Genomic DNA, 21,147 nt, shown 5'->3' on the forward strand with positions numbered 1-21,147 from the left:
ACTTTTTCGAAGCATCGAACCGGATTATTTGGATTCCAAGTTCAGAACGCCATTAGGCTGTCAGTGGCAGGACATTGATGTAATCGGTTGACTCATTTTACGATTTTATTTAATTTATTGCAATCACGATAGGAGTTGGGTCGAGTGACTACTGAATAACTTTTTTCCTCCCGTGCCAAACAAAAAATAACGAATTTGAAATCTGGGAGCCTTCTTGCCTCCCTTCTAGCGTCAGTGTCTCACTCTCCTCATTCTTATCCTCACTTAACTTTGCCTTTTTTGGAAAAGAATTCATGGTTGTTGTTGGTTCGCAGTCGCGGTACTTGATGTGGGAAGGGAGAGGAATTATTCTGGCGACACAAAGGAGTGACAAGCGAAGAAAATGATCGTCGTGGACTGTGAAGAGAGACAGACAGAAAGGGGGGGGCGTGCATTGAGCGGAAAGCGCCCTCTGCGTGAAATCGACTCGGACGTGGACTCAATTCAGCGTCTCATTTGGTCAGCCTTGTCAGAGGAGTCAGAATTCATCAGCGATCTCTGATTGGTGTCACACTCTGCCTGCGTTGTGCGTCATTGCACGAGGCCCCGCGCTTAAGTGCTCAGTTCGGCGTGAACTTGGTCACTATCGCAGTGTTCGTGAACGATATCGCTTCAACTTCAACTTCCATTTCACGCTGTTTGCGTCCTCTCTCGCGGCTTATAAGGACGAATCCCTTGGCACGACGCGTCGCATTTTGTATTTTTAATTGTTTAAACTTAGAGTTTGTGATATAACCATTACAAAAATAGTATTATCCAATGCCATTCCCTCTCTCTATTCTTCACTCTGACGCAACAATGAAACAGTGTCGGGTTTCGGGCGAACCAAATTCAACGCCACCACTGGCCAATATTGCAGCTAAAACACTCGATCTTTATTCTTCACGTAACCGATTGAGGTTACATCTACATTGATACCCGACTACAATCCTAATGTAAGGTCCTTAGGGCAGGAAATGAATGTTCGCCGGGCACATGGAGTGGTCGCTATAAACTGTACCAACGTACCTGCAATTTATATGCCTACATAGTATTGCACTCCCGAGATTGGTTTACATACTGCAGTCATCATTTAACTCTATCTGTCCTGAGCTAGTTCTTCTGCTTCACCTCTCAGGCTCTTCTTCCCCGCATCCCTCCTGACCTTTCGTAATGAGAAACCTCAGAGGAAGCACCAGGGCTACCAAAGAAATGGCCCATACAACTCTAGTTCGTACGTTGCCTTGGAGTACGCATCTCTTGTTTGGAACCGCATTATAAAGGAGAAGTGACTAACTTGGAGAAGGTGCAGAGAAAAGTTGCTAGGTATGTGTTGGGAAAGCACAAGAAAACCGAGAGCGTTTCAGAAATTATCAGAGATCTGAGGTGAGAGAGTTTACAGGAGAGGAGGAAAAGGAGCAGGCTATGTTTGAAATAATGAGTGGGGAAAAAGTATGGAAGGAGTTTGGAAAGGACATTGCAAAACCCAGCTTTGTTGGAAAAAATGATCACCAGTTCAAGATAAAGTGCCGATCACAAAGGACAAATGCGAAGCAGTTCTCCTTCGTGAATAGGACCATAAGGGACTGGAACGACCTACCTACCAGCGAAACTATTTGAGCCCTTCCCGAAAAATTTGCATATTTTTTAAAAAGCTGGTGAAGAAGTAGTGACCAATGGTTTCGTTATGATTTTTTCAATTTCTTTTTGCATCGTATGTTCATGTTACCACCAGGCCAATGCCCTACTTGTAACAATATAATGATAATAATAATAATAGCAATAATAATTATTATTTAAATAATACATTTGATAGTTACATTCTCAAATGATAGTTTAACATGAGTGTAAAAAATAGCCATTTGTTAACATACAATCAAATAAATAATCAAAATATATAAAAACATTACATAATTTAAAATTTTACAATGTATAAAATAAATTGTGAAAAATATAGTCACTAAATATAAAATATTACAAAGTTTTACATATTGTAAAATAAATTCTGAAAAATATATTAGTGTCATTTTATAAAATTGTACAGTTTAGTATATCTTCAAATGAAACATTGATATTCACTAATTTTTACAGTTAAATAAAGCGTAAGTTTTACATTTTGAAGGTCCTGCTCAGCATTATGCTTACCAGCAGGTTCCATTATTATCTTTACCTTTACAATACATTCATTAAATGTTCGCACTCAGACAATATACATACACCCAACATGCAAATAAGCATTAAAATATTATATAATTATAATAATATGTTCCTTCGTTTTATTTAAGGAGGTATACCGGGAATAGCCACGGTGAAAATTTTTACGGAGTCATCCGCAATGCACAAATTGTGCGAATGATTTTTTCTTTGTGGATTTTTCGCACAATGTTCCTTCGTCTTAATCTAGCGACTTTTCCATCATTGTTTTCTTCCATTATGTTTTCCACATAACTGCGGAGTCGCATTACGAAGTCGGTGCATCGTGTTCTTCTCCTTTGGCGCGTAGTGTCCTTAATTCTTCTGAATATCTGCTCATTTCTCAACCTGTCCATCCAATTTTACCATTACAATTACAAAATCATGAATGTGAGATCTTTCTTAGTTTCCGCTTAAGTATTTTATTTCAGACGTGAAGCATTTCGGTGCGTTTAGGAATTATGAAAAGTGAAGTGGTCCGAGGAAGGGGATATTTGGAATGAAAGCACATGATCTATAAATAGCTATGTTGGAGCCTGAGTAATGCTCAGAAAGAGCACCAGAATGCGTGCGAAAAGCTTCCTGTTGACGTTGCACTCCAAATTTCGCTGGACGGTCTCAGACAAGATCCAAAATGGCGCCCATAAATGTATTTGAATTTGCAAATTCCGAAAGTGTCCTTGCGTTGGTAATTCCGCCGTTGACATTGGATTTGGACCCGACCACTTGAGGAATATCGTCTTGAGGTCACCCGGCGCTCTTAACCTCTGTAGTGGTCTCGTAACCGATTCCAAGGAGACGAGGGAGAGAGAGTCGCCTTGTATAAACAGGGATGATTTAATTGCTTCTTAAAACACTCTCTTCGTCGACTCAATGACGAGACTTCCACACGGGTTTTTGCCAATTCGGCCTTCCAGGGTAGACATATCGACTGATAGCCGGAAATTCAATCCAGGAAATACTATCTGGATTCGTCTAGACTATCCTTAGAGAGCATGTGCTGCAGTAGGAACATGAAGATAAATTACTCAAATAATCTGCAAAATAAGATATCAAATTGGAGTGTATTAAAATTATTTAAAATAATAATGGAGTATGAACAATAGCAAGTTATAACAAAAATTTTCGTTTAATTACCCAATGCAACAAATTGCTTGGTTACAAAAACTTTCTCCGATAATATCCGGCGTCCTCATTTTATTTCGAACTCCAGAATACGAAATTTACGCTCAAAACATCAAAGTATGACCCTCAGTTTTTTTCCCAGATCGCACGCATTTTCAATAAATGACTTTGACATATATTCACTCAAAAATATATCCTGTAGACTTTAAGCCTAGGACAGTGTGATAGGTTCCATTAGAATATCAGGGAAAATGGAGTAAAGGTTGGAGAAAATTTGGGACTTTCGGATGATGTACGAAAACTGCTGTATGCTTCATAATGAGCTCAGAGAGAGAATTAGAGGGAAATCAGGGCCTAATAAAACATGGACTAATCAAACAACGACGAGAAAGATTTTAGCTATTGTTTGGTTCCACATTCTCTGCATTCTTCTCTTTGTTCCATACTTACGAGGGTGGTTTGATAAGTCCCAGACTTTTTAAACAAAATGTATATTTTCGGGAAAAAAGTGTTTTAGTTCTGTACATAGACTCCTTTTAGCCCGATACATTTAGTTCAACGTTTTTCCAACTTTATAATTTCTTCTAAATCATAACATTTACCAAGGCCCTCGAAATAGGCGTTCGTTTCAGGGATAATATCTTGCTTCGACCGAAATATCTTACCACGTAGCCATTTCTTTATATTTGGAAATAGAAAGTTGTTGCTGGGACTTAGTTCTGAAGAATATGCTAGGCGGCTTAGCAGTTCTTAGCCTAATTTATGGATTTTTGCAATGTTGAATAAACGTGCGCACCCGTGTATCGTCTTGACAGCACAGTTCTTTTTTTCCTTCAAATGTGGTTGAGTGTTTCCTTGAAATCAATATCGAATCTGTCCGAAAGCTCCGAATAATATTTGCTGGTGATCTCTTTACCATTTTCACAATAATATATGTGAATGGCACCGCTTGCATAAAAAAAACTGTGGCCATGACCTTGTTGGCCGACAGACCCACCTAAGCCTTCTTTAGCGCAATTCAACATAATAATTCGTTTGATATTTAGTGGCCATATGCCAGTCATGGATCATCGTTATAGATGGAGCCATAACTGTAATTGATACGTTTTTATGAGTTATCATTTTCGAATCCAGGAGGCATGAATATATTAGGAGCATCTACTTTGGTAAAAACAAATGTTTTTCCAGTGTTGCACAGTGTACTTTTCAGACTAAGGGCAGTAGTGCTCACAAAATTCTTTCTATCTTTAGTCGTCAATTTTTGTTTAGTTTTTACTAGCCAATAAAAGCTATTTTTGCTTAGTTTATGTTCAAATTCACACTAAGGGGTAGATTTCTGTCTCCTAGTTTCATATCTTTTTCGGCCATGTTTATATTATCAGGGTGAACGACTAGAAATGCAAGAAATGAAAGCAATCTCACTGTACCATGCCATAAAACTGCTGTGTTCCTCAGTTGTTTTGTGTGAAATCTATTCATGCATGGAATTCGATTCCACAAAACCTGAAAATATCATGAAATTTAAAAGCTTTTAACTTTTAACTTTTTGTAATGTTGGTTTTGAAAGTGTTAGTTTTATGGAATTTTTAAAACATTGAAAGTTTTAATTTTAAGAATTCAAATAGCCTACACGTTTGGAAGATTGGATAAAATTGATTTCTCTTGAGCTTTTTTTCATTAATTTTTTAAACCCTCCACTCTACTCCTTGTAATATTCCTGTTTTTCTCCTTCATGGAATTATAATGAATGGCCCAATAGCATAAATGGCATATCGGCTGAATCGCCAAAGGCGAGGTCAGAAATGCAATTCAGGTGAAGCCAACGAGGCATTTCATCCATGATATCCGAAAATGCCGATCCGATCCGATCCGATGGTACCAACTATTCTCGATCCAAATCGCAAGGTCATCGATCGAATTCCATGAAGACATTTTCTCGTTTTTTTGCCGACGGACGTATTCTCTATCTTCTATAATACTTGTGTTCGAAGTGACCGAAGACATTTTTTCCGAAGAATCAAATTTTAAAAATACATGTGATATCTCGTATGAGGAAATGTCACGCTTAAATGGTGACCTCTGTGGAATGGTATATAAGTGTCCCAAGTGTCCATGGCCAAATTCGCGGAAGATTGGGAAGATGGTGGTACGTCATTATTCGCAGAGCAGTCGTTCTTTTGGGGGAGACCTCGTCCAAGGATGTCCGTGGGAAGACGTTTCTTCGGTCGAGACAAGGTCGCACTCTATTCCCCAAGATCTTTCCGCTGCCTCAACATCCAACTTCCTTGCGCTGCGCGTGCCTCACCTTTTCAATGATGCACTAGCTTCGTTTTCATTTACTTACCTCACTCTGTTGCTGGGCAACCTACTTTATCCTAAATTAATGTGTTTAACGCATTCGATTTCTCTCTGTCTCACTGTTTATTCCGATATGAGTCGATGAAGGCGTGAACTTTTATAGGGGGTGATGATGTGATAAGAGCCGAAATACTACGTGGTAATGAAAGGAAAAAAGTCCGTGATTTAGTCATATTTAGGAAAGGAATTTCATTATAATTTAATTAGAATACTGCTATTCCCTGTTTTAACAATGATAGCGGTCGCTTTGACCACCATTCCCATTAACGTTGGCAGGTGAAGCCAGGGAATCCGACATTTGTTCTGCATCGGGTGGGGAATAATTACACAATATTACATGATAAATATGAATGTAGCTCATCGATATGGCTTCGAAAACTAAATAATTTCCTTTAATTGCAGTGCAAAAATCCCTTTTCAACGTATACGCAAGTAAATGCAGTTGGATGGGTAATCCGATAGTATAAACATTTTAATTACTTGTCAAAGGTAATAATTATCCATAATGTTGATGAAATGTGAAGTGCATTTTGGATGCTTCCGCATCCTCAGAATCAAGGCAACATTGACGATTTATTTAACAATTACGCTCATGGGTAACACAGCAGACGCGGTAGATCACTATGGCGACCGCATCAGTAAACAGGCTTCGGTAGGTTACACTTTTGGTGATGCACTAGTCTCCCTTGGTCCTCAATCGTTGAAATTCCCCACCTGCCTAAGTACATATGTTCGGTGGAATCATTCCACTTTCTCTCTCCGCTCCCTTTTTTCGATAGTATTCAAATTGTGTGTTTTCCTCTCCGCGCGGTCGACAGACGAGGCTGACCAGTGGTCCACAGGTGTCCATTTCCAGAAGGAAGTGGGTGAAAACTCCCGAATAGTACTTTTGTTTTGGTCGTCACCTCGTCGAGCGTATTTTACTGATGGCTATAAAGGTGGGCGCACGACTTTTCTTCCTCTCCAGACACGAAAATGCTTCCTGACCCACTAAGTGTGTCACGACCGGACACTTTTGAACCTTGAGCGGTTGACCTCTTTCGCTCTTTTTGGTCACCGTCACATCTTCTTCCTTTATTTTTCGGGTTTTCAGTGTCAAACGTATTCACGCTCTAAACTTCCTTCTTCCTCGTGAAATATTCCCAAAGTGCTTAATTATCTCAGGAAATTCTGTCAGAGTAGTTTTGAATAGTTCTAGTCATGAATGGCATAAAAAATCATGCTATCATTAATTTGCCCGACAATAATAGAGAAAATGTTGTTCTCTGCGGTTGACCTAAGATAATGCGAAAATAGAGTGAATACTGTAGAAGAGATCAAGTGAAATTAATAGAACGAAAATGAACTCAATGGATTGCTATTATGTACAATATCAATTGTGTGAGCATTGTTTGTTATGACCAATTAATATGAGATAAATGCTTAGATTTAAGTTTCTTGTTCACTTTGGTAGAGCTTTATACTAAAAACACAATCATGTGCGCAAAAAAATAATTATAAATTGCAAAGTGCCCGATTGGGGTGAGTACGCAAATATTAAAACGAAGGGCTCTCCAGTCTGGTACCAACTCAGAGACCTCTGGATTGCAATCTTAAGAATAACACTCCGTCACTAAGTACATCATAATAATAATAATTTATTTACTCCTACATTTTGTTTTTACATCTGAATACAAAAATAACAAGAGAAGGAGCTTTAGGTGGTCTCCAAGGTAATACAGGACCAGAATTGAGCCACCATCAAATAAGAAAAAAATGTATGCCAATAAAAAAATAATAATGCAGTAAATGATACATGAGTGATTTAAATAAATAACATCAAGATAAATTTTCAATTATTTTTTTGCGAGAAAAGACAGTCTGTAGCAAGTCTTAACATTACATTTGAAGATTTATTTTTTTTATTCTAGCGGGCAGTTAATGAAATAACTTTGGCTCCATGTAAAGAAAACAGCGTTTATATAATGTTAACTTAGGTCTGTTTGCTACTAGAAATGACGCACTCCTTAAATTATATTTATATTTATCACATCCACTCGGCATATTTCTACTTCAGCAAAAAAACAATTTAAGCACTTTGAATAAATACAAATGCTTTAGTGGCAACAAATTTAGGGCCACAACAACAGAAATGAATGCTCATAATAATTTTTTGTAAATTTAGGTTATACCCTAGTTTTTTTTGCAAAACGAGTGCACTCTTAAATGTGCTCATGTATGCACTGCCCCTGTAGATTATACCATAAGAAAGTTTGGAATGAACAAGGGCATGATAAATGGTATTTTTTCCTGGAGGGAACATTTTCTTCGTAGGTAGTAAAATTTGGACAAGGCACTTCTAAGGCATTTGTTGACAGCAAGTAAATGTTTATCCCAGCGTAGATTACTATCCAGAATTACTCCCAAGTGTTTCATTTCATTCACTCTATCAATAAAGATTCGTCGCATACGCTTTCAGAATTAGGAAATGCCATTTCTCTGGTGGCTAAACGCCCCTTAGAGTTTTTTAGAGAACTAAATAGCCAGTTTTAATGCTCCTTTTTTAAGTTCTATTGAAAGTGTGAGTATGGTCGGTATTTCAGGAAGAGTTGAGATGTTTTCCGAAGTCTCTAACAGCCCAGCTATAAACATTTGAAGGATGATAACTATGGGAACGTCGTAAATGTGCGCGTGACTGAATGAGGTGAATTTAGTTCGATCATATCTTCCTTCTGCATGCATCCAAATTTTATCGTACCACGTGAGCTAAATACATTTTCTGTTATTTTTTAAACCATTTTTTGATGGTGCTTGGTGTGATTGATGTTTATAGTGGTTTTAGGGTGTTTTCAATGCTAACCTCGCCTTTCCCTTGCTGCTCTCTGAGCAGTTTTGCATGTATTTACATTTTTTCTCTGTGGTCGGAATGAGGACAAAATGCAATCGGGTGGAGCGCAGCGGAACGAGAGAATTCATCCGTGATAAAATCTCATTAAGGTCCAAAAATCAATTTGATCTTGGGACCACGAACGGATACTCGGTTCAAATAAAACACATTCTCGAAATTTTCAGTCAAATGATCTTAAGAAAGATTACCTCAGAGTCGTTGGTTGAGTCGCAGTTTCCTCCATCCGAGACTAACTTCACGGCCATTGATTCTCTGTCAATGCGGCCATTATGTCAAAGCTGAAACGGCGTCTAGTTATCCGAAGAATTGGGAATCCATTGGAACTGGTGTCACTTGGTGACATTTTCCGCATTCGAATTTGATAAGTTGTTCTTGATGAGGCGTAGATTTGGCCTAAAATCTGTTTGGCAATAAAATAAATACCTAATTATGGTAGACATGGCGTGGGCGCTGAGTAATTAAATGCAGAGAGGGCAGAGGGTGCTATAATCATCTTATGCGCATTTGGCCATGTTCGAAATGAGTTAATTGTTGTCGCTAAGCTGTAAATAAGCATTGAAGATGCACGTGCCGGCGTTGTTTTGTGTCGGATTGCGAGGATTTTCAGTAGTCGGTGATGTTGGTTGCACTGCAGGGAAGTTGACGAGGAGGAGAAAGATGCGGTTTAGCTTGGCGCTCTGAAATTCACTCCGAGATGAAAGAAAATTACAGCTTTTTCAATTTCCCAAAAAATCCAGTCTGTTATATGTTTTTCGTAAACATTACCTAGTCTTACACCTAACACGTTGATCGGGATAGTTCTTATTTCTTCTATGACCATTTTTGCTGGTGCTAGGCCATTTTATGATCGGATTTACTTATGTTCTGTTATATCAGTTATATCTAGCGGGCCACTTATTAATGCTGCTTCCAGGGTCTATTTTCACGAGGTATTGAGCGTCAGTGAAGCATCGGTCTAGCGTTGCGTAAACTTGCCCCTGGAACGGGGCAAGTCTTGGACTTAAATATATTTTTTTACGGTTAAAAACGCAAATAGGTCAACAACTGTATGTATAAAATTTTGACTTTATTAACTGCTTTATACAACCACGATGTCTAAAATTTCCTAACCTAAGACATAAAAATTAGGAAATTTATTGAAATAAATCCGCGTATGCGTAACCCGGTCGACCGTATGTAGATTGAAAAAAAGAAAATATGTTTCTAACAAGACATAAAAATGTTTATTTTTGTAGTTTCATTGAATTGTTTTCTTAATTTGTTAAAATAAGTAAAAATTATTAAATCATTACAGCCGCTCTTGATTTATAAATGGTGTAACTAAACTGTTCATTGATGCGGTACGACGATCGCCGCGTCAGCTAGTAAGGCATGTAGAATCAACTAAGTACCTATATATTTGATTTAATCCATTTCAAAAATTATATTACAAATATTTTCTGTATTGATAATTGGCTTTAAACCTCTTCTGCTTATGACAATTGGAGTTTTCATCCCGTTTCAGCCTTAATAATGGAAAAATATAATTCCCGAAACGTAGGCAACATAGATTTTTTATTAATTTTTGAATATAACGTAAATTCCTGAAACATGAATATTATTGTACGTAAATAGAGCGGACAAGGACATGAGTGTGGAAACCACTGTCTGTGTCAATAAACATTCAGTGCGAAAGTTACAAGTGAATTTTCTTTCACTAAAGTGTCGTGGTCTCACAAAGTTAGACGGTGAACAGTGTTAAGATTTGTGATTGAGGCATCCCCTAATGAATTCTTTCCGCAAGAATCCATCGAATCGATTCAATCAATTCAGAGTAGATGACTGTATATTCGACGCTGCATTTGCCATTCGATGTGACGGCGAGAACTAATGGAAATTTCGCGAAAAAGCGCGTGGAAGGCCGAATGTGTTCCACGATTTCTTTTGGCTATATTTTTTTTCGATATTTTTATGTGTGTCAAGGTCGCGTGGTTACGTGCAATGCACACGTATCGCTCTGATTGTCCGGAAAAATCAGAGTGTCACGGAAGAGAGCGACATTGTATTGTGGAGTGGGGAATAACCAATAACGATTTGTGCCCTTGCGGGACTCGAAATGCCAGTCGCCGTGGCCCTGTTATCTTTGTGCGTGTGGCGCTGATGAGGCGGAATCGGAATCCTTCGACCATTTGGTCGCCGCAGGAAAGCAGAGTCCTCTGCATTGCACTCTCAACACTACTCAAGTCAACAAAACCAGTCGTGGCAAAGGAACACCTCCCCAATCAGGAAAGGCGGCTTCCGCCATTGTTAGCCTTAAACAAACGCACCCTAAGAGTCTTATGGAGATATGAATGGCCAGCTATCATGTTTTTTTAAATTTCTATTGAGCGTATGAAGATCGTCGGGCATTCATGTAGATTTGAGATGTTTTTCGGAGCCTGCAAGAACCAAACTATTAAAAATTTGAAACGTGACGACTATGGAGAAGTCAGAAAAAGCGAAAACCCGTAAACTCACGTTTTGAGTCATTAAAACTGTTTATTGCTGATTAATTGTCCATTTCCATTGATTTTCAGTCAGAATTTTGAAAGTAAACCAACTCCACTCGTCTCGACGTCAATTCTACAAAACAGTCCAATGTTTTTTCTTGGGTTCGGGTTCGTCAGAAGTATTCACCAGGAAAAATTTAAATCGTTTATTAGTCCGACATTAGTGTACCAAACCATGGTGTCCTCCGACTTGGTAGTTTTTATGAGACAATCTAGAGGATTCTGGGAGTATTATGGTGTAGGTTAGGTTTAGGTTTAGCTGCCATCGGCGGTGACTTCATTTGATATACCGATGCGTTGTCGTGCTTACGTCTATGTTTTCGAAAACTGAATTATCCAAAGTAAATATAAATAGCGGGAAGAATTTTTCCCTGGTATTATAAATCAGTTAAAAATGCTTTTTTCACACTTTGTGCTCATCTTTACTAATAACTTTCCTACCACTTTTGTGATATTTCACGTATTCTGGCTGGCTCAAGTTTCATTAATAGTTCTTTGGGCGAGTGTATCAAATGCCTGAGTTATACCAAGATATAAATCAATAGTCCGCATGCTTGAATTGACTGATTTTTATACTTGGGCTATTTTATTCTCGAGAGCATCTTTAGTTCCTAATCCATGTCTAAATCTAAACTGATTGTCGGTAAAAAAAAAAGTGTTTTTATCTAGGAATTTTAGTAGGCGGCTTTCAACAAGCTGCTCTAGACTTTTTCAGACACTGTCAAAAGAATATTGGTCGGTAATTCGTGATTAATGACATGGTGGTTGAGGAGATGTACTCTCTAAATAAGATATGGAGGAGACGGAAGGTATGGATGGAGCGAGTACTGAGCGGGGAGGGGATGTTGAAAACAGTGTTGTAGAGGGTAGAATGTTATGTAAACGAGGTAGGGGAAGGAAGAGAATAGGATTTTTAGATAGAATTAAAGGGGGTAGGCCTTATTGTGAATTAAAGAGGTAAGTGCTTGAGAGAAAGGGAGGCTACCAGAATGCTTCTTAAGTATTCCATAGAAATCTGTCGTAATTGGTAGAATACTATGATAAATATAAAATGAAACAACAATTCTATTTACATGTTTTCATTGTTGACCTTAGATTCCAATTGTTGCGCAGCCACCTCGTGCTCACTTGGTTTTGTTTACTCTTTTGTTTCTCCCTATGGCGCTGCGTTCATTGCGTCTGATCTCTATAGACTCCTTGTCACTCGCATTGTTGTTTGTGGAGAGGAGCGCGCTGATTGGTGGAATGGATTGGCGCGCGCGGGAAACGCATAACATGCTTTGCGATTGTGCGTTCATTCACGGCGGCGGCGGCGTCCAGCTTGACCCGCGATTGACCTCTTCGTTACTCGTTGCTGCTGACATGTGTGGAGAGTGGGGTCAGTGGAATTGGCCTGTCGAGGTCGCATCCGCAGTGGTGGAAATAACTCGCTACACTTTAGCACGGCGAGGGTGCCCCGGCCTCCTATGAATCACGTCGCTCGCTGCACCTCGGCCGTGGGGAAGACCATTTAACATGATTGAATAAGCTGATTGGTGCATGACCGGGGCGAAATGTTCGTTTTAATTTCTATAAAGAGGTGAACCTTGAATTGCCATCTTTATGCGTATATGGAAACGAATGTATGCCTGCTTGTCAGATTTTAGCTGGAAAATCACTTTTACGTCAACCAAAGCATATTTTCTGTGCGATGATCTACAAAGGATCTAGTTTGGTATTCTAAATATTACTATCTCCGTGCATGAAATCATTTCGATAATTTGCTGTTATTATGTTTGCGTGTCGCCCACTTTTCAATTTACTGAATAACCTTTGTTTTCTCTTTTCAGGTAATTACTTTTCCTAATCTCATCATAGAATGTACGTTTCGGAGTCACATGCTTAAAGCCTTTGTACGTGGGCGTGGGATCTGTGTTAACGGGTAAGTTCAGGGCCTTCTCTTCATTATTTTTCATCATCTGAGGTATAACTTTCTATTTCTTCATACTACCCTGCAAGTCGCCTCAATAGGCGTAAGGACAATAAAATATAAGGACAATAAGTCAATGAAAAAAAGTTCTCGTTCGAAGAATCATCATCGAAGGCCTTCGTCTTTTCGCAAATAAGTTAATGACGTCACGAGCCCATTCCAAGCGAGTCGCCTCGCCTTAGCTGCTCCTTGTGTATCGGCCTCGTGTGGTTCTGTCTTATTGTGTGCTTAGTCTTGTAAACGATTCCTTACCTCTAATGGATGAATGAAGAGGTATTTTTTTGTAGTAGCATGTACTTTTCGTATCCATCTACCGAATTCTTTTGATTAACTGTAATTTCGTGTCTTATACTAGTGAAACGCCACTAACACTATAGAATAGAGCCTGTATGACGCGATCGTTTTTTTCCGTTCCTCTGAATGATAGCTGCGGCGATCAGGGACCAAAAAAGTGATTGTTCATTGACCCATAATTTTCTGAATCACTTAGTCATTCCCACCCTCTCCTTTCCCGACCCCTCTTCCGTCGTATGATCTTAGGCTTTCCCGGCGTTTCAGTTGCAGAAAAGTTTCTCGGGTTTTCCAACGGTTGATGTCGCCCGTGTCAGGGGATCTTCCGAATGCCGTTCTTCGAAATTTGTCCCGTATATATCCGTGGTCAGGTGTAATCTGATTGGTTTACGCCTGTTTTGCTTTTCCCACCATTTTTTTTGTGATGATTTCACCTTGGGGAATGCTGGGATAGCCTCTAAGTCGCGGCATTTACGTAATGTTCGTATTTCCCGCAAACGGTGCGTAACAATAGCTGGTAGCGGGCGCGCGTTTTGATTGTTGATAGACAGTGCCTGCCGGCCAATGGAAACAGGGATGGATGGGATTTCCATCCCTTCAATTTTTGCGGAGAACGATCCCGTGAAATGGTCATCCGCAGTCGTTGAAGGGATCGCCAGATAGGAAAAAATGATCGTGTGGTTCAAGCTTAATTAACTGGGTGTTTCAGTACGTTTGGATAGGTTAGGTTAGAGATCGCCCCAGACTAAGTAGCTGTCTCTTGCGTGAATTTCAACTATTTATCGTAGGGTGGTGTTTTATTGGGGTATCAGATCACCTTCGAAATATTCGGCGCCCGTTGTGTTTTCCACCTCCTCCTCAAATCCTCCCCCCCCCCCCCCCTCACACCTTCTCTTTTTTCCTTCGAGTCCGTCTGGCAATCTGCCCGAATCCGGTATTCCCGTCGCGAAATTCGACCTACATTGAAAGGGGGACCTATCTCTCTCTCTTTCCCTTCCTCTTCTCCTTTGCTGCTGGTCACCTGACAGATTCAGGAGGGCGCGAAGTTCTTGGTCTGGCTACTACTATTTCTTATCCAATTCAAATAGATACAAGAGTTAGAAGCACTGCTGTGTTAGTAACGGCTCCTCAGATTATATTCAACGTCATTTCCATTGATAAGGAGCTTATTTCATTATGCTTTGAACTGTGACCCATGGTTTCATAAGTTGATAGAAGTTCGGTACTAATTATTTCTCACGCGGTATTTTATTTCTACAGGATACTTGGGAGGACTGGGACATGTTTTGGATTACAATTGTTTTGTGAAAATATTAGCGCCCTAAATCAATATTGTTTGCAATCCTTAGTTACCTTTACCTTCCTAAATTCCATAGAAAATTCCTCGAGAAATTAGAATCGGTGAGTACTGTGGAATTTATCATTTTCGTATGGACGTATGAAATTTGTTCCAGCAGCTCGATTCTGTAAATGTGATATGGCCGTCACAAGCGGATTTCGTCAATGTATTCACGGCTTTGACGCTGGAGCGATTCTGAAACTTTTTAGTGACGTCACTCTCACAGCCGCGTCCGTGAAAGTATTCACGCCCAAGAGGGCCCGTGGTAGCTTCGTCGCGGCAATGCGCTCTAATTTTTCATTATGAATTTACGCTGTGATTCATAATTAATAGCACATTATTCATTAATTACGATGGTGGCTATTTCATATTGTCACTTCGCATAAGTAATATGTATTAAAAACAAATAAAAGAAATGCATAAAGTTAAATTTACATTCGCGTCCTATTTAAATTGATTGGCGTTCATTGCGATTTAAGTTGGTGGGAAGTTAAACCTTGCGCTGAGGGTTTGACAATTATCTTATATTTGTGCATCTTCTAGAATGTACAATTAAAATACTGACAACTTAATTTTCATAATAATTTGGAGTAGAACCAACGGTAAAAGTATTGTGCGGTATTGGATGTTAACAGATTTATTTAATATTTGTTTCGCAAGTTCAAGCCTTCGATTTGTTTTTATTAACGAGAATGGAGGCTCTTTACATACCTCCGCTACTTTTGCATGAGCATCAATGTCGACGGAGGCAATAGATGCACATATATACTTCGACGGCAGATACGCGATATCAACATTCCCTTCGAGACGCGAGATTGGCGATGGATCACTGAGTTCACACCACGATTAATTCGTAGACGTTTAGATGGCTTGCCGGGGCATACTTTAGTACGTTAAGATAAACATTGATCATCTATTCCATCTCTTCCATGCATTATTGCTGCCGTTCAGTAACACGACCAACATGATTCGTTTTTCTGTTGACATAATAGAAATACTAAGACATGTAAACATCTCGTCCTCTAGCAGAAACTGTTAATAATCTACTCGTATTCGCGCCAGAAACATTTTCATCAGTATAAATCGTGAATAGTGGCATGTGCTTGCACAATCAGACATATATGTATACGCACCACAGCGCATTTAAAATTATGTACTGAAATGATGAGAACAGCTCAAACACATACGAGAGTGAACCATTATTAAATAATAAAATAACACTTGTTCTCATTCCGCGTAAGCATTAGCTCCATATCATGAGGAAATTAGAGCTAATTGTGCAATTACGAGCCCGCTACGTGATAACTGACTTTGATACGCAGCACTTGACAACATATAAAAGAGGTAATATACAGTTTATAGCTATTAACTAATTAAGCAACCGTAACTTATCATTAATAGGCACTTTTAAAAGAAAAGACCTCACTCAAAATTGAGTAAAGAAGTATTATTTACTTTGGGAGTGAATATTCCACGGCATTGTATATGTTTCTCTATGGTAACTGAAGTTGCAGTTGGCCGCTGAAGTAAGTTTGTGTCGGAGATTCTGATTCGTTCCTTGCATCCGCACAGCTACCAACATAAGAAACTGAAGTGATCGTTCGCAATCCGTCAAACATCTCACGACACAGGCTTGCAGAATCGCTTGAACGTCTTTCACGGTGAGAGGCGTGAGAACTCCACTGTGGTTCGAAGCACGCGAAGCACAGATATCACATTTACAGAATCGAGCTGCAGTCCTCCCTCATTCCGGGAGGAATGACATTAATGCAAATGTGCGAAAATGGTAAGAATAAAATAATTGATTCATTTAGAATACGTAAAGAACAGATATTGTAGCTATTTCTGATCATACTTATACGATTTATGGTATCAGTTGTAAATGTAAACAAGAATTTCACTCATTCACAAATTCCTTTAAACAAAATTGGAGAATTCAGTTTCCGAGCAATATCTTTTTTCTCAATGAAACGTACGTCTTCTTGTTGAGAAGAAATATTTTAAATTGGCTCCTCGTTTTCGCATGAGTTTTACATTATATCCATCATCATAATCATTTATACAACCTTTCCAAGTGCAGTACAAAAGAGGAATATATCAGATTACTTTAAAAAATTACGCTGTCACAGTCCTTGGAAGCAAATGCATTCACTGCATGTCTTAATAATGCAGATTTTGATGGATTCTTTACTCTTGCTACCTCTATATCACATTTTCCTTCATTACAAACCATCTTCAAAGCTTCCAGAATGGTACAATTTGGCAATGGTACTATATCGGGATTTTTTCACTGGTACAATTCTTGATCACTTATGAGGCATAATTATCTATTATAAAAGTTTAAATGCCTTGAAATTGATGGTTTTAGGCGCTACTTTATGGAATTTATTCATATTGAATGAAAAACGAAGTTTAATTTTCATTAAATGCCTTATTAAATAAAAATTTAAAAAAATAATAGTGCTTGGAAGGAGTGGGACACTGTCATTATTCGAGAAAGCTCTCATTTGAAGGCGATTTTATGCAACATTTTTACTTTTTGTGTATTCTGAAGGAAAGTTAAGTAACATCTTAGCCAACAGCCCTTAGAATCTCCAAGAAATTATTCTCTTAGTATCAAAAATTAATGTCGACTATAAAATAGCACTCGTATCTAGTTGGTTGTTGAAGTTCAGCTGTATCCATTCCATAGTTTCATTTTTGTTGCCGGTTGTAGTGAACAAATTTCATTTTTTTATAAAAATGGATAAAATTTAGTTTTTTGCGGTGATCAAACACTTGTTTTTGAAAGGGTTAACGCCGAAAGATATCAAAGATAACTCGAATGTAGCTTATGGATATCTTTTCCTGTGTTTGAAACTATTTACAATCGAGTAAATGAAATAAAACTCTGCCGTACATCCAAAAAAATGAACATTGCTCCGAACGCTCTGTGGAAGTGTCTCTTCCCAAAATGATTGGCAAAATCGACGATATGGTTATAAGTGTTAGACGAATAAAAGTGAGCGATATATAGGTGTGACCACAGTCTTATCAAAATGCACAACTGCTTTAATTTTGTACGAAAATTTGGATGTGAAAAAAATATCGGCTAAGTCGCAGCCGCGTTTTCTCATATTGGAGGATAAACGTAATCGTGTGGCTAACTGGAAGGCTGTTTTAGCGCATTTCCTGCGCCATCCTGAGGATTTTCCGCATAAATTCATAACTTTTGATGAAATATGGATTCATCACTACTTCACAGAGACAAAATAACAGCTAAAACAATGGAATTTTGAAAATGAACGGGCCCCAAAGCAAGCGAAGATGTAGGAATGGGCCGGTCTAGTCACGGCAACGATATTTTGGAATTTATGCAGAATTATCTGCATCGATTTGTTGGAAAAGGGAAAAACGATAACAGAAGAGTATTATGCATCGTTATTGGACGGGTTGATGTTAGAAATCAACAAAAGCGTCCTCTTCTGAAGTAGAAAAATTTCTTCCTTCAACCATACAATGCACGGTTGAACACCTGTTCCGAGTCAATTGCCAAAATTACAGAATTAAAGTTTCAATTATTGCAACCGTTATTCACCAGTTTTGTCTTCCGGTGAATATTTATAATTTCAAAAGTTGAAGGAATGGCTTTGCGGACAAAGATTTACGACTATGGAAGAGGTCATCGCCGAAACCAATTCCCATTTTGAGGACATCCCGAAATTCTACTTTTTGGACGGCATAAAATGCTTGTAAAAATGCATTAAAAATTATACAGCTGAAAGAAGACTATAATGAAAATTATAAAATAAAAAAATACCCTGTATAATTTGTTTTTATTCCTTTTTGCCTAGACTTCTTGAAACTCCCTCGAATCTTAAAATACTGAATGAAGCGCTATGGTATCCTAAGCAGTATTTCTTTGAGAGACCAATTTATTTTCTTCCCAAATTCGGATGGTTTCATCCGTCGCTTTGTCATTGCATTTGTTTCTGGAACTACCCTCCACACTTGTATGTTCTTTCTACTTTCAATAATATTACATGGAGCAATTCTATTGGCATCCAAAATTTGCTAATGCGACAAAAACTAAATGTGCCAATAACAGAAAGGCTTATGGAAATGATGCGTTTATCAGCAATATGAGGAAGATTGTACTGTTGATACTCTGATGTTGGGATTTATGTCAAAACGGATATAAAAATATGTATTTTCATTTAATTCTCAACTACCTGTTAATTTACGCCTCGTATTGTTAAGATGACACGTGTAATGGAAGTCTGTTACCGAGATACGATTGGCGTAACTTTGGCAGCATGATCCAAATGAAAAAGACTTGCTCATGCATGTGGTCGCTTATCGGTCATTTTGCTGTGGTTATCTTTCAAATGATCTGCTTTCATTGTTATCGCCTTATGTAGAGCCTCCTCCTTTGAGGAATGGTTTTGATAATTCTTCTTTAGGGGAAGACCCTGTGTTTGACTAACGTGCACTGACCGTTGTCTTCGGGTGTTCTTAGCGGACAATCTTTGAGTTACCCAACCTATTGAAACAGCTTGTCGTATTTTTTTATCTTGAGGCATGTCTGTCATTGACATTGACATGGTAATCATACATAGGAGATCCCAGTCCGTCCCGCGCATTTTAATTGGTTTTCGGAAATGTTCGACCATGGCGACGACTGCAGACGGAACCATCTTTTTTTATTTTTGCTCGCCATTTAGTATGTGAGATAATCCGGAAAAGTTTTGAATATGAGAGATTATTTCATCGTTGATATAAATTTCGGCTAACAGCCATTAATGTAGCTATTTCTCTGTTCAATTCGGATCGTTATGCCCGCTAGCGACGCGAGTGGCCTCTTTTGTAAACCCATTGTAATTGCGCGGTGGGTGGCAACACATTTAGTGGCCGATGGTACTATTGTCTTTTGTAATTATCAAAATTGGCTGGAGCTGCTAATTGGCTGGAATGAAATTCAAAACTGTATATCCTAGAGCCAATTTAAGCAGGAATCAATATCTCCGAAGTCCATGTTAATAGTTAATGGCTAAGTTAAGTTATAGTTAAGTTAAGAGTACTCTCTATCCACTCTTGCCACGTCTTCGGACAGTTTAAGATGCGATCTCCTCCCTGGCGATCGTTGCATTGGCAACCGAAAAACTCTTTCCAGAGGCTGTATGTGCTGTTTTAATTGGATTTAGGAGATACACTTCTGAAGTCAATTGCAATATTCGCGTTACTGCTTAGTAGGAGGCATTCACTTATGTTACACCAGACGGTTCTCCAGTGGGCGGCTGATAAATGTTCTGAGACTCAGCGCACATTTGAAGTGGTTTAATTTAAGTCACCGCTCGTGATGCTGACGATATAGCTACCTCAACTTCACGGAAAAGTAAGCTATAAAATCGAACCATTATTTATATAATCTATATTAAGGATGAGTATATTATAGATCAGTGGCGTAGCTATGGGGGAGGATGATGGGTATTGATCCCCCCGCCCCCACCAAAGCCTGAGAAAAACAAAAAAAAGTGTTTTAAAGATATTGTCTAGTTTCAACTTAAAATAACTGCATCTGCTTTAAGTTAAATTTTAAGAGACAAATGATGTAAAATGTATTTCGGGCATGTCATTTTTTTTCTCAGCCCCCTGGTATCCACCTCAGGCCATCCCACTCCCCCACAAAGCATAATCCTAGTTACGCCTCTGTTATAGATCACATTCGTAACTTTACGATGACTTCTTCCTCGCCTTAATAAATTCTGTACTCTAAGTATGAAGAAGATTTGGTTCAATTGGCAATCGCCCCATTTGGATATTTCTTATTAACCCATTAATAAGCGAGTGAAGTGGCAACATACCTACATCAATCATCTCCTCCGGGACGTGTGCTCTCCTGGGGCGTATGTGCTCATGTGAGGATGATCCATTGAGAAATTGGTGCCAATGTGGTTGCTCTCATATCGGTCATTTGGGCGTGGTTATCTGTCAATTGATCTGCCATGCTTGTTATCGTCCGAGTGTCTCCAGTGTAGCGGGAGATGTTCGTCAGGGGAAGCCTACACTCCTTCGCGGCCGTTTGAAGGTGCTCACGGCTCAATGCAATCTTCGGCTGTTCTCAAATTCGATTTTACGCTTACAGCATCTGTCACCCTAAATATCAGTTTTAGTTCTTTTTTTGAATAAATGTATTCACGTATTCATGTAAATGTGTCTTGCAGCATTTATTAGTATTGAAATAAAAGAGAGTGAGTGAAAAGTTGCTTCTCGCGCTGATAGTAGCTGACACGGTACGTCGTATGTGTAGATTGGTGAAGGTTGCTAAGAGCTTGTATTGTATGGCTTCATGTGAAAGAAGAGTCTTTTTATCGCACAATTTCGTATCAGCATATACTAACTGGTTTTATTATATAGTAGACCTGAAGCCTTAGATCACTTACGTATCACACAGTAGTGG

The 21,147-nt window shown here is 38.8% G+C and overlaps 1 long non-coding RNA gene across 1 annotated transcript in view; it reads left to right on the top strand.

Annotated features, from left to right (window-relative positions):
* LOC124158275 overlaps nt 1–13,026 on the top strand; it is a 118,830-nt gene extending 105,804 nt beyond the window's left edge. Inside the window, exon 4 of the long non-coding RNA XR_006864742.1 lies at nt 12,939–13,026. This is a non-coding gene — a long non-coding RNA (uncharacterized LOC124158275). The remainder of the gene's footprint in view (nt 1–12,938) is intronic.
* Nucleotides 13,027–21,147: the final 8,121 nt, after the last annotated feature.

The sequence above is a fragment of the Ischnura elegans genome, chromosome 4, assembly GCF_921293095.1.
Source record: "Ischnura elegans chromosome 4, ioIscEleg1.1, whole genome shotgun sequence".
Classification (NCBI taxonomy): domain Eukaryota; kingdom Metazoa; phylum Arthropoda; class Insecta; order Odonata; family Coenagrionidae; genus Ischnura; species Ischnura elegans.